The 13306-nt window shown below is 41.6% G+C and overlaps 1 long non-coding RNA gene across 1 annotated transcript in view; it reads right to left on the reverse strand.

Moving 5' to 3' along the window:
* Window positions 1–3: 3 nt before the first annotated feature.
* LOC115605827 overlaps window positions 4–13306 on the reverse strand; it is a 94431-nt gene continuing 81128 nt past the window's right edge. Inside the window, exon 3 of the long non-coding RNA XR_003990738.1 lies at window positions 4–380. This is a non-coding gene — a long non-coding RNA (uncharacterized LOC115605827). The remainder of the gene's footprint in view (window positions 381–13306) is intronic.

The raw sequence follows: 13306 nt of genomic DNA on the forward strand, positions 1-13306 counted from the left end.
TATTACAATACACTCACCATAAAATAATTTTTTATTTCCCCAGCCCTTTACTGCTGCTATTCAGTCCAGATACATACGCTACTTCTGGCCCTTGTGCTACCTCAGCAATCTGCTCAGCTGCGTCTATACTGTGGGAACCAGTGGCTTGCAAATCTCAGGTGCATGTATGCCTGGCATGTCTTGTCTTGACCTGGGGTGTATCAAGACTCAGGGCCACTTGTTGCCATCCAGCTTGCAAAGAAAAAAAAGCGTACAGATTGCTTTCTCATCCTTTTTCCTTCATGAACTCTATCTTCTTAAAGAAGAAAATGTAGGCACGCTGAGTAGGAAGGCATCACAATGTGGTCCAGTAGGTGCTCCCATTTAGACCTTAAAGGAACCTTAAAAGAAATGAAATAATGAGATTCATCCTTCATAATGGTGCTTACCCATGATTTTGCACATCTTTAGAGGAACAATCACTCTGCAAACTTACAGGCAACAAAATAATTAATCTTTTGTCCAAATACCAATTTTCTGCCACCTCACCTGCCAGGACTCCCTCCTGCCTACCTGTTTTGTACCAGTGCTCTCTGGGAAATTGCCCATGTTTTCCAGACTAAGAGCAGAACTCCCTTAGGATGCAGCTGCATGGATGTGCACAAGACAACATGTGCTGTGATAACCACATACACACACCCAGAAATTAAAAGGACCAGAAAAACTGCACATGCACATGGAAGGGATTTTCTCTGCCATTTCAAGCAAGATTATGCTGACACTATCTCAAAGGCTACTGGGTGTCAATCTAGGCCTACATCAGGCCAAACATTTTGGTCTCAGTCATATGATCTAATCATGGCACCTTAACCATGCCAGCTATCCATGGCATGCTCTCAGGCTACTCCACATATGAGGTAACATGTCTCACATATATCTTTCATGGAGGCTAAAGCTAAGTCACATCACCTTACAACTGTGGTGCATTACATTTGCACACCTGGACAAGTACTAACAGTTAGTAAAGCTCTTTTGAACTTTACTAGATCAGGGGCATCTTTTCAAGCCCCTGTAACCCAACCATGTGCTTAGTAACTGTTGGCAGACACAAATGATGTTCATATTGAGGCATGCAAGTAGCCACTTATAAACTGGACTAAGAGTAGGAGGATGTAAAGTGCATACGGTCACAAGAATGTTAACACTGCTAATCTGCAGATAATGCACTTCAGTTTTCACCAAGCTGTAGAGCTCATCTCAAAATTTTAGATTAGATTAAAAAGTCATTCTGAGATCTGAGAACGTATTTAGATATGTATCTCAAACAGTATTCCTAAATATTACCATCAAAGGTGAAGGGCCCATCCACTTAGATCCTCTTTTACAAAGTACAGGCACCCTGAGATCTCTACCCAGAGCATCAGCTCAGAACAGTACAATACATTTTCCACACTGTGTGTAAGTCTCTTTCTCCCAGTGAGTACCTTGTGCTATAGGGGAAGACTGCTGCATATACCTGCCTCAACACACTGCTCTCCAATGCCTTCTGCACTGCCTGCACTGTGGACAAAATCCATGTGATTCCCACTGCTTTTTCCTCCAAGTGAAGGCCACCTCCAAAACCTGAGTGCACTACAAACAGCTTTCTGTAAGATAGCCCCTTCCAAACACAAGGAATGGACATACCTCCCAAAACCAAGTTTAGGCTTTTCCCAAAGCCACAGAAAGTTAACCCATGATGAACACTGTTCTTGTAAACCACCTCTTCACTATTTGGGGTGGTGGAGGTGGAAAGAGGTTCTCTAGGAAAGCCCATGGGTTTTGTCTAAATTCACTATTCTGCATTCCATAAAAATCAGAACTATTTTCACTCAAGTCAAGAATCAGCTGTACTTACACTGGGATGAAACACACTGCTGCTTTCATAGAGGAACATGTTTGGCAAGCTTAACTACCAGCAGTGTTATCTCAGCAGCTTCTAATTCTATACCACCAGCTCAAAACATGTTATCAGCTGTTGTATTTTGGGTGTGTATTAAAAAGCAACCAGATACTTATCACAGTAATATTTCTACCACACAGTTAGCAAACCCACCTACATAAGTATTCAGCCTGCTGCTCCCACAGTGTAGCAAAGTCCCTACCTACAGTGTACAAAAGCTCTGTCATGTGCCTTAAGTGTAAGCTTTGATTTACATTAGGGAGGAAAAAGTCATACCCATACAACTCTGCTCATTGAATTCATGATTTTGCACTGATGTGGCTGCAGTGATTCAAGTTCCAGTGCAGATATATACAGCCAGATCTCATTCTAATGTAGACATTTGAAAGTTATATGTCTAAATATCATTTGCATAAAGCACCCTGTACAGTCAATGAAGAGGGACTGAAATCTCCAAGGTAATTTCTCTGATTTGTCTTTGATATTTTACATATGTATAACTGAAGGTACTATTTCTCCCATTGACTAAAAGGAAGCCCAGGACACTTAATTAGTTTATATGTGCCTAAATTTGGGAAGATGGACCCCATGCCCAGAGCTTTAAACAGGGAGACTTGTTTTTCTATTCATACGACCAGAATAAGGTATGTCAGTATAAGTATTCCCATTTAAGTATAACTGCATCCCACTGAGACTGGGCTGATTAGAAGTACACTGCTCTCAAAAAAACGTTCCATGCAAAAAAATTCTGTGGTATTTTAAAGTGCTTGTAGCTGGAGAAAGATGCAAATACCATACTCAGAACTCTCCAAATCCCAATCTTGAATAATATATTATTTGAAAGAAAGAATTTACATTACCTACAGTAACTCAGTCAACAGACATAGCTTGCACATATTAAATTTTCTCCTGCACGTAACAAAAAGATGAAGAGAAAACAAAATAAAATCCCACAATATTTCACTGTGACAACTACCAAGATTCAGCTCCTTTTCCTCACTTGCTCCACATTACTACATTTTTTGCTGGGATCCTTCAGTCTTTTCTACAAGCACTTCACCTTATCACAATGCCTTTTGTCTTTTTATCAAAGTGTGTAAAGACAGGGAGTGTAGATAGTTTTCCTTACTAGCTCAAAGGAAAGGGTGGTGTAGTTTAAAAAATAGTAAATTAGTAACTAAGAGTCCACTGTTTACCTGTTATAGCTGGGCCAATTGTTATATCTGGGCTGGTCCCCACGGAATTTATTTAAGTCTCCACTGTAGTGATAGGATGTGATCAGCACCATGCAATGGTGAAAGTGTCACAGCAGAGGCTCCCTAAGGTATCGCTACAGCCCAGCCCATGGTCGTGGAGTAGGCTGGTCCTCCCAGCCTGCAGTGAAGCCCCTACCATTGCTGCACTGCTGTGGCTGTACACGAGGTAGCTGGAGCGCAGCTTCCCCAGGTATGGCTACCTGACTCATCATCACATCTCTGGCCATAGTCTACACATACCCACTTTTTCAGCATACACTTCTGTAGTGCTCTCAACAGTTTTAAGTCCTTCTTTTTCCCCATGAAGAATGGTCAAGTAATGTTAACTACCCCAAAGCTGAGGAATTCCTCTGCAGAAAGGTCTAGCTCCTTTCTTCCCTGGCTGTGAAAGGGCTCCTTATTTTGTGAAGAGGTAAGTTGTAATCCTACATGAAGTCCTCTTCTTCTCCAGCTGCTTTTTTTTTCCACCAGGACTCCTTTGATCCTCCTGCTCTAACAGAGTCTTCTCATTCCCATTCCTGCCCTAGGATGACCATCTCTGAACCTTGCCATCTGGGGCAGACCCAGATCCCTCCTCTCCTCTTGGGCAGACTCCCTGCTAGCATTTCTCATTTTTTATTAGCCCAGCCCAGTGAGTGATCTCCACAAAAGCACAAACTGACCAGAGAAACAACAGCCCTTTTGCACTTCCAGCTTTCTCGAAGGCCAGAAGGCCTCCAGCTACCCTTTGATTTTTATTTCACTCGTCATGGACCTAGAGAAAAGAGGAACTGATGGTCTTCAGTTACCAAACAGAAAAACAGATTGTTTCCAGTGTGATAAGGAGTCTGGTATGGGCTGTTCTCTCTTCGCTCTGCCAACTCCAGGCTCCTCCACAAAGGCTGCAGTGACCAGCATGTGAGCTAGATGTTTGCTTCAGCGACTTGCAGGGGCTTCAGCTCTCTAATTCTATGCCACTCAAAGTTAAGCACAGCTCAAAACACAATCAGAAGCTGCATTTTTGAAGTGTTAAAACCAATTAACAAACAGCTGACTAAGGAAGAAAAAACCTACATTCCCAGCAGCAAATAGATAACTTCTGTTGTTTGTCATACTGTACTGACTGTTCCATTGCCTGCTCGAGAAAGCAAATACCTCCTTTTATTCATATTTCTGAGATACTTTATCCACCATAACTTAATATTTTCTTAGCACATAACTTTGCGAAAATTAAATCATCCTAGGTGAATGATTTTTCATGTTTTGATTAATCTGAAGAGAATGATGGAGTACTCCAGTTACATAGATACACAGTTGCCATATATATATCGAATTTAACCAAGACTTGGAGCTTCCAAGTAGTCTGTATTTTTCTCACTGAAAAATAACAAATACAAGAAGCATCAAGATATTTGCACCACCACCACCAAAAAAAAACCCACAAAAAAACCCCCACATATTTTGACAGGAAGGACAAAATTCTTCTTTTCTAATCCCGGAGATTAAAACTCAGATGTTAAAGTGTAAGGGGATCATTCCTTACTCTACGTGTAGTCAGTGACTATACCGAGTACCTCATCAAGACAAGACATCTTGCCCTAGTTTGTGACTACCATTAGATTCATTGCTCCCTGGAGGTCAAACTCTCCTCTCTTGACTGCAAAGAGAGCCCAATAAGGCCAGTTTTGATTTGGATATTTAATTTTTAAGTATCTAAAATACAATGAGTTTTTATTTGATCTGCAAGGAATTAAATAATTCTAGAGTTTCAAAATTACTTTTAAAAAAGGACCAAAACAAACTGACAAATTCAGTTACCTGAAGTGAGATAACAGAAATCACAACTTCTACGCTCGCAACAAATGGCTGAGCAACTATCAGAAACAATGGTGTGATGGTGGCTCTGAGGCAACAGCTTTGTTGCCCGGAACAGCAACAAGAAGAACCATGAGGAACACAGACCCATAGATTTTGGAAATCACCTAGACTTATCATAGTAACAGATTATTCAGGACTGCATGATCCTAAACGAAGTTTTCATAAGCACTTAGGAAATGCCATTCTAGCTAATTCATAACATCGGTTTGAGCACAACCACAAATATTGTCTTTATATCAGAACATGAAAGATAGAGTGGTAAGTGTGCCACCAAGCACCTTTGTTCTTTGTTAAATCAGGAGCACGCTTAACAGAAAAGGCATTGGCTTTGCTTTCAGAGAAATGCCTTACATGGTGCGCCTTTAAGCTGTGAAGAAAGCAATGTAAGCTCCTTAAATAAAAATATGAAGTGGGAAAAAAGGTCAGAACTCCCTAAACATAGTAGACAATCTGTCTAAAACTCTGAAAAATTGAAATATTTTAGGAACAGAAGGCACATCTCTTCAAAATGGCACCTAATTCACTTCAGTGAATCCACTGAGATGAAAGCTACAACATACTGTGGGAGCAAAATCATGAGTAAAGTTTACAGCTGGAGATGCCTGAGATGCCTCAGATGAAAAGTTCCCAAGAAAATCCAGAAAGGACTGGCAAAGACAGCTCTCCAAATGTGCTAATGTAATGCTATTATTCAGCACTTCTATTATTACATAATGGATTTTACAGGTACCCAGCCATTATTTTTTCAGGAAGACTCAGAACTATTTACTGTCTTATGATAGTTCCAAATGTGGGAGAATGTTAATTACAGAACAGGTTTCAGCTATATAGTTCTGATTTCAGTCATGACTAATTACTCAGCTTTATCTGTTGAAAGCCAACTGTTATCTTACAGAAAGTTATTGAAGCCAGTTCAAAAATATCTCCATTTTCTCAGCCAATCTAAATATCTATTTTTTTTTTTTTTCCAGAATCATAAAAGTTGATTTAAATTATTTTCCTGGGACTGAAAAACAATGCTGTGAGCAAGCAGGGCATTAAACACTATTTAACTTCACAGCAGTAGAATTACACCCCAACCAGCATACAGCCCAACACTGCAAACAAGCCAATCGTGTATTGTTCCTCTCCAAGACTCCCATTGTTCAGACCTTTTTCACATTTGCAAGACATTCCTTTTTGACATATTTCAAAACAAGAATGCATAGTTCTACACTATGATTAAATTTATACTTTTTTAATGAAGTGAGAGATGCAAACTTCTATTCTAAACTGTGTGTTTTCTCTAGTTATAAGCATAACCCCATCATTTTCGAGGCAGCTAAAGCCTGTCAAAGGCCAGCGGTACCTATTACCCTGGATAGGTTCCCACACAGTACCAAGTAACTTCTTTTGTAATTCTGCTGTAAATACGAACATTTTTAAAGGAACTTTCATGGGGTTTATATGTTGAGAGACTTCGTGATTTTCTTCCATGTAAAACATTATCTACAAAACTCAATGTAGCTTCTGTAGGCAATGTAACTATCATTACAATACATCCCTTTCTTTTGCCTTTCCTTCCATCTCCCTTCCTCTCCTCTGCTTTCCTCTCCTCAAGCCACTCCAGATTATGCTGTTGCTTTACCTTGCTACTGTGATGAACGATGATAGTGTTTTGTGGCTGTCACACAACACATCCACGCAAATTTTTGTTATGCTATTTACTCCATCCAGATGTAATGCAACCTATTTTTATGGTATCTGGAAGTGGGTTGACATTAAAGTGAATGAACAACTGTTAATGCCAGTTGACACAAAACTATGCCTATCGTTCATGCTGGTCAGTCTGATAATCCTGCTCTGATTACAGGACTATACTAAAAACAATTAAATTATATTCAATTACTACCTGTTGCCACATCCTAAAACTTGCATAGTTAGACATTTATGAGCTGGTACACTAAGCATCTTTGAGCTTTGAAGACTCTTCTCACTGAAACCCCTGCAGAACCTCCTTATGGATTTCATATGCAGAAAGTAGAGGCAGGTAAGATGGGCTGAATAAAAGCACTGGGCAGGATCCATGTACTAATGGATCATAAAAAAAGCTACAAAAATGCAAGTTATTTTTCTTCTTTTTATACAAGGAGCATAGATTCCAGTCCAATACCTTGTGAATAGATGTCTTCCTCCTACTCTTTATTCAGAGAAAATACTTACTATAATTCAAAAGTAGAAGCTGATATTCCTTGTCATAATTTTAGGGATAGATAGCAGCTTCTCTGAACAGAACCGGATCACCATGCATGTTTGTTGGTGGCGTTTATTAGTCTGAAATAACAGTTCTTGTTTATTCTGTCTTACCCATTCTTGTCCTGTTTGCTTCTTCAAAGTGATCTTTTTCATTCTTCTCCCTTCCTAGTGCTCCTTAACACTCCCTTATACTGTTTTTATCCACACACTGGCTCTGCTTCTCGCTTACTGTAAATCTTTGGTCTTACTTTTGTCTGTGCACCTACTGACTCTGCTGGCTCTGACACTCTGGCACTCTGCCCTGCTCCACCTTCTCCTCCTTGGTTTCCTTCCTCTCCTCCCACTAATGATTGCTTTCCCTAAATTCCAGTCATTAGAGAGGTCAGAAACAGACAACATCACAACCACATGGAAAAGTGTTTCCTCTCCTTCCCATTTTAAGATAATCATTGTTCCAGATGGTTACAAGCATTACCTGGTTGTGAATTTCTAGTGTGTGTTTGCTCTAAAATTAGGCCAGAGAGTGTAAGAGCATTAAATTGCAAAACAGAGGGAGAGACAGCAGAAATTGCCATTTTGGTTGTTACAGCTGCTTGCCACACCTATAATCAGCATTGTCTGACAATTCCCATTCCATGGTGTTTTTTTAGTTCTGAATACTTTGCCAGATCTCCATCCCTGGAGCTTAAATTTTCCAGCTGGACATCTGCTTCAAGAAAGTATCTGTCACATTGGTGCAACGATGTCTAAGAATGAATCCACAGAAAAGCCACCTTTGCTCAGGTTCTGCTCATGTTAAAAAGTGCAGGCAAGCTTTTTATTTGTAAACCGGCATATGCCCGTATTTGTGGACACAAATTTGAAGCTTAGCAGGGAATAGCCTGCTGTAAGAGAAGACCTCCTTCTCACATACACAGGAGGAGAGGAGATGGGGAGAAGGGTAACTTAGGACAGGAATCTTAAGGACTGAATGTCAGAACTGAGTTAAAGAAGGTTAGGGTGAACAGGAAAAAGCTGTCTGCATAAGGCAGAAGGATTGAAGCCCACTAGGACATGGTCCCTTTCAGAGAAGGCATTTCACCATTCTCCTGCTGTAGCAAACATGACATGGAAAAACTAATCCCCTCCACTCCAGTGAAGGCACACAGGAAAGATGGGAATAAGTCCAATTAATCTAAAGGTTTCAAATGGCTTACATGGAGCACCAGTATTACATTGCCCTACTGGTGAAGACGCTTTTTAGTGTTTGAAGTAGGCCTCATACTGTGAAGCATTTTCTATTTGCCTTTAAAGCCCTGTAAAGTGGCACACAACAAACCTGTCACAGGAAAAAGTACAAATAAAAATCTGAGGCTGTGAAAAAGAAATAGGAAATGGCACAGTTGCTTTCATTACCTTGTCTTCACCTCCCCTGCACTACAATATACTTGATTTACAGTATATTTTTTCATTGCAGGAATATATACCATTGGTTTGCAAAGATCTTGTACCTCATTCGGTGCACACAAGATCCTACTCAGAGATGCCTTCCAGAGAAGATTATTGGCTCTTGAGGCTTGCTTCTTTTGCTGCAGATGTAATGTGTGTGGTAATGTAGATTTATATCTTTCAAAGGATCATTCCATAGCTGAACACTTCCAAGAATAAACAGTTCTATATTTGTCTCTGCCACAGACTTCCACAAAAGGTACTTTATGGACCTGCATTGTTTCAGGGATATGTATAGCTCCCTAGTACATGTAAAGAGCAAAGTGCCTGTTGTTAATAAATACCTTGACTATGCTTGTTTTCCAGCCTGCCTGCCGTCTTTTCCCCAAACACCTGAACTGGAAGCCTAAAGCCCTACTGACCAGAACATGTGCTGACCAGAAGATTGGGAACTGGAGGTGGATAGACTGGCATATCGTAGCTCCCCAAAATGTGGGAAGGAGTCAGAGCCTGCAAACCCTTCAGCCCCAGAGTTAGAAACCGTAGCTACACAGAGATCCAGATACTTCTACTGAATAAAGGGTTGAATGACAGCAGATTAAGGAATGCATTGTTTACTTTTATCTACCTAACTGCAAAGTCATAAGTAGAGACAAAGTACTTTGCATTTCCTGCAGCTGAAACCACCTCCATTTCCTCCTCCTGGTAAAACTGGACAGCCACTGCACGTGAGTCATCCTGTAGCAAAATCACTACTTTTTCTGTCAGCACACCAAGTGTTCTAAGTGCACCAAGAGGCTTTACTGGTGGTGATGAGCCTCACCTGGGCCCTCTCCCACCACCCTGCCCATGGCCCAGGACCTCATTTCATCTCAGTCCCTGCGCTACTGATGGCATGGGAGTGCCAGCCTCTAGCCTTGACTCCTGCATGGATGTCAGATCCACACTGCAGCTTTTCCTCCAACCCCGTTTCTGGCCCCATCTTCTTTAGGTCCCACATGGACACCCTGGATTAATCCTAGACCTGGGTCATCACTCCCCTAGTCTGGGGCTATCGGTGGAGCCTGTTACCAGCAGCTGGCTCTGCCTACTGTGTTTGGCCCCTATGGGAAAGCACTCCATCAGGTAGGACACGGCCTGCACTGGGGCAACAGTCAGCCCCAAGATCCCTGTCCCACAAAGGAGAAAGGTACTAAGAAGCACTAGATAGACTACATTTGGGTTCACTTATAACACACTTAGTCTCCAGGTTAAGAACTGGGTCAAGCTGTGACAAGAAATCATTCTCCAGAATACCAGGTTAGATAGGCAGTGCCCAAATCCTGCCTCCCCTGGAGGCAGGGTATATGCCCTTTACATTCCTGTTTTCTTGTTCTTCCATTTCAAAAATGCTGTTCACCTTCAATCAGAATCATCTGGTGACTCAGCATTCATGAGAGTAGATGTTCCTCATATGTCTCCCACATGTCCCCTTTTTGAAGTGTATGAAGTACCATTAAAGCACCTTTTCCAGAATGCTGTGGCAGCGTGTCAGATCCCTCCACCCCTAAACACCTTTTGCTTTCAGAAACTGTATCTGAGTTGGATACTGGCACCTATAAAAAGCACTCTCTTGAGTGCCATCTGTCAATGAGTCTTCAGCAAGGCTATAATACAAGGGCACTGACAAACACATGCCGAAACACAATGCACCGTCAGTTTGAGCATTTACAAAAAATATTCCAGGTTATACAACCAGAGCAGCAGTCCTGTATGGTACCTCTGCCTCTTTTACGTCAGCCTTCTATCAGAGTTGGCATTTGGCATTGGCTTTGTGCCTTTTTCCATCATGCAGCCTTGACAAAGGGGATATCATCTGCCCCTGTGCCAGTTTTAACACCAGAGTTCAGATGCTGAGCGGCCACAGCAAGCACAAACCCTGTGGTGTGATGTAGTTTGAGGTAAGTAGATGATGTTTTCCAGGAAAAACATATCCATAGCAGACACAAGCCTGCTGAACCTAAAGCATGAGCCTACAGATTAGGTGATAGGAAAATGGCTTGATAATCAGAATGCTGGATACTCATTCCAGCTCTGCTACTAACATGCTGTATGACCTTGAGCTATTCCTCTCTGTGCTCACCTCTGTCCTTTTGTTCACCTTAGCTATTCCAGTCAGAAACTTAATGCTTTCTCCAGACACCCTATTTGACAAATCCTGTTACCATTCCCAGCCTTATTTTACACACTGATCACCTGCGGTGACTTGGCACATTCCTGCATGACAAATTTATGTAAGTCCACACCATGCAAACGTGCATAGCTTGCTGGTGGTGGCTGACTCCTGCAAAGAGAGTTGTGTTCTTCCTTGACAGCAGCAGCAGTGGTTCCTGATTCTGTGCTACCCAACAGGAAGGTGCAGGAAGAGGTATATCTGGGTGCCTGGCAGCTGCCAAAATATCTGCTTCCCGTCCCCTCCAGGATAAAGACAGCAGGCTGGATTTTGTTGGTGTGTACCACTTCAACGTAGCTGCAGTACTGCTCACAGCTTCCAGCCTGGGGATGCCTGCTGCAGCTGACTGAATCAGCACAAGTTTGTAAAACAGTCCACTGCTGTGGAAGAAGATCTGCTGTGTTTCCAACAACAGTCTGTCCCTGTGCCACCTCACTGCGAGCCCAGAGCGAGCTCATCTGGCACTAGCCCAGCAGTGCAGGCATCACCCAGCTCTGCGTGGTGCGGCTGTAGTCCCACGTTCAACTGTGAAACCCTGGAAAAGACAATCCTCAAAAAGATCTGGGAAGTGTGGGAGAAGGAGGGAAGGCACAGGGGAAGGCTGCTGCAATCTCTGAAGCAGAGCAGCGTGGGGAGAGGTGGTACTGAAATGGCAGCTAGTGACAGCAGGCAGCCAAGTGACTGAACCAATCAGCAAACTTGACTAACGATCTTGGATGCTAAATACATTTCCAAAAATCCCATGTGAAGCTCTTAAAAATAACATTCTTGCTGAAGACAGTGAAGAAGACAGGTGTCTATTTCCCTGTCTTTTCTGACTGCAAAGAATTAACAGTTTCATTTTTATTCATATTCTTAATACTGAATGGGCAAGGGAGGAGCCATGAAGCAGAACAACTGTGAAAACTGCCTCTACAGAAATATTACCCATACCATTTTCTGCACTGGTTTCATAAAGATCCATCACTGGGAAAAGAGACAAATTACTAGGTTGGCACTTGCAGGTCCCAAGACCTTTCCTTGGAGAAACTAATCATGTTACTGAGAGGATATAATATACATTGACATGTCTCTGATCATCACCACATCAGTTCAGGTCTAGAAGAAAGAAAGGATGAAGACAACTCATGAAAAGCAAAGACAGTTTTAATCTGAGATTTTAGGCCCTGTAGTATAAAATCAGCTATTCAAACCAGAATGGACAAGTAATTATAGTACACTCTTCCACTGTACTATTTTGCTTTTATTTCAGAATTTCTTTCCTAAAATAGAGTTTAAAAAAACCAATACTTTAGATATTTGAAGATTTACAGCTTCTCTCATCTCCTGTTTTGTTTAGAGCCTTTTCATAAATGCATCAACAACAAAGAGTCAAAAAGAAGACATGAACTGGGAATTCAACCACTAGTCTCAAAATAGAAAAGGAAGAGATGGTAGTCTTGTTTCCTGACATGAAAGGTCCCAGGAGGGAAGGCAGTAGGCTTAAAAAAGAAAAAACCTCTTCCTTTCAAGACATTTTTCAGATTTTCCCCAGTTTTATTCAGACCAAAATACTGTCAACATCACATCCTTTCCCCCAACACTTTTGCATTAAAACAGCATTTTCCAGTGGAAAACTTCTGTCAAAATGTCACGACCATCCCTGTTCAGCAACTTGTGTTGTTGTGGAGATCTTCTCAAGGTTACAAATAGAGCATTAGAAATAACATTTTCTCAGCCAAGCCGTTCCGTGCTTACCCAGCAAACGAGCTGGTCAATCACCGCTCCCAAGAGCATTCACCTGCGAGGAGGGAGGGGCAGGCCAGCCTGAAGTGGAGATTGCAACACTTTCCATGCAAGTTCAGTCATTTTGTGAGATACTTGGTCTACTTACAAACAGTTATTCCTGGCTCTATTTTTAAATTTATCACCCTTTTCTAGATAAACGTATCTGGGAATCTCTAGACCCTGAGTAAATGTTTAATAATGCTTTCCTCTAAGGGCAACATGCTGAACTCTCCACTCCTATGTCTGCTTTTTAAGATATGCCTTTGCTTTTTTCCCCAGAAAAAAAAATAATCCTGCCTTTTTATGTCTTCCGTTTATATAGTCTCTATCTCTGTCTATTTTTAGAGAGCAGGGAATAGTAGACAGCAGATAGCTGTTGATACCAAGCAGTGCTGGTGAGAACCAGGCTCCAAAGATAGTAATTAAACTCTTTTTGTTATTATTGCTTGAACCTTCGAAGTGTAGATTATGCCGGTCTAGACTTAGATACTAAGTTTCTCAGATAACGACATGGCCTTGCCTGTGTATGTATACACAGATGCACACGCCTCTTTGTCCAAATAACAGTAATGGACTTCATCGCCCCTGACCTGATAAAACAAATGAAGTAGGGTGATTTAAGCAATCTCC

Source organism: Strigops habroptila, chromosome 3 (assembly GCF_004027225.2).
Source record: "Strigops habroptila isolate Jane chromosome 3, bStrHab1.2.pri, whole genome shotgun sequence".
Classification (NCBI taxonomy): domain Eukaryota; kingdom Metazoa; phylum Chordata; class Aves; order Psittaciformes; family Psittacidae; genus Strigops; species Strigops habroptila.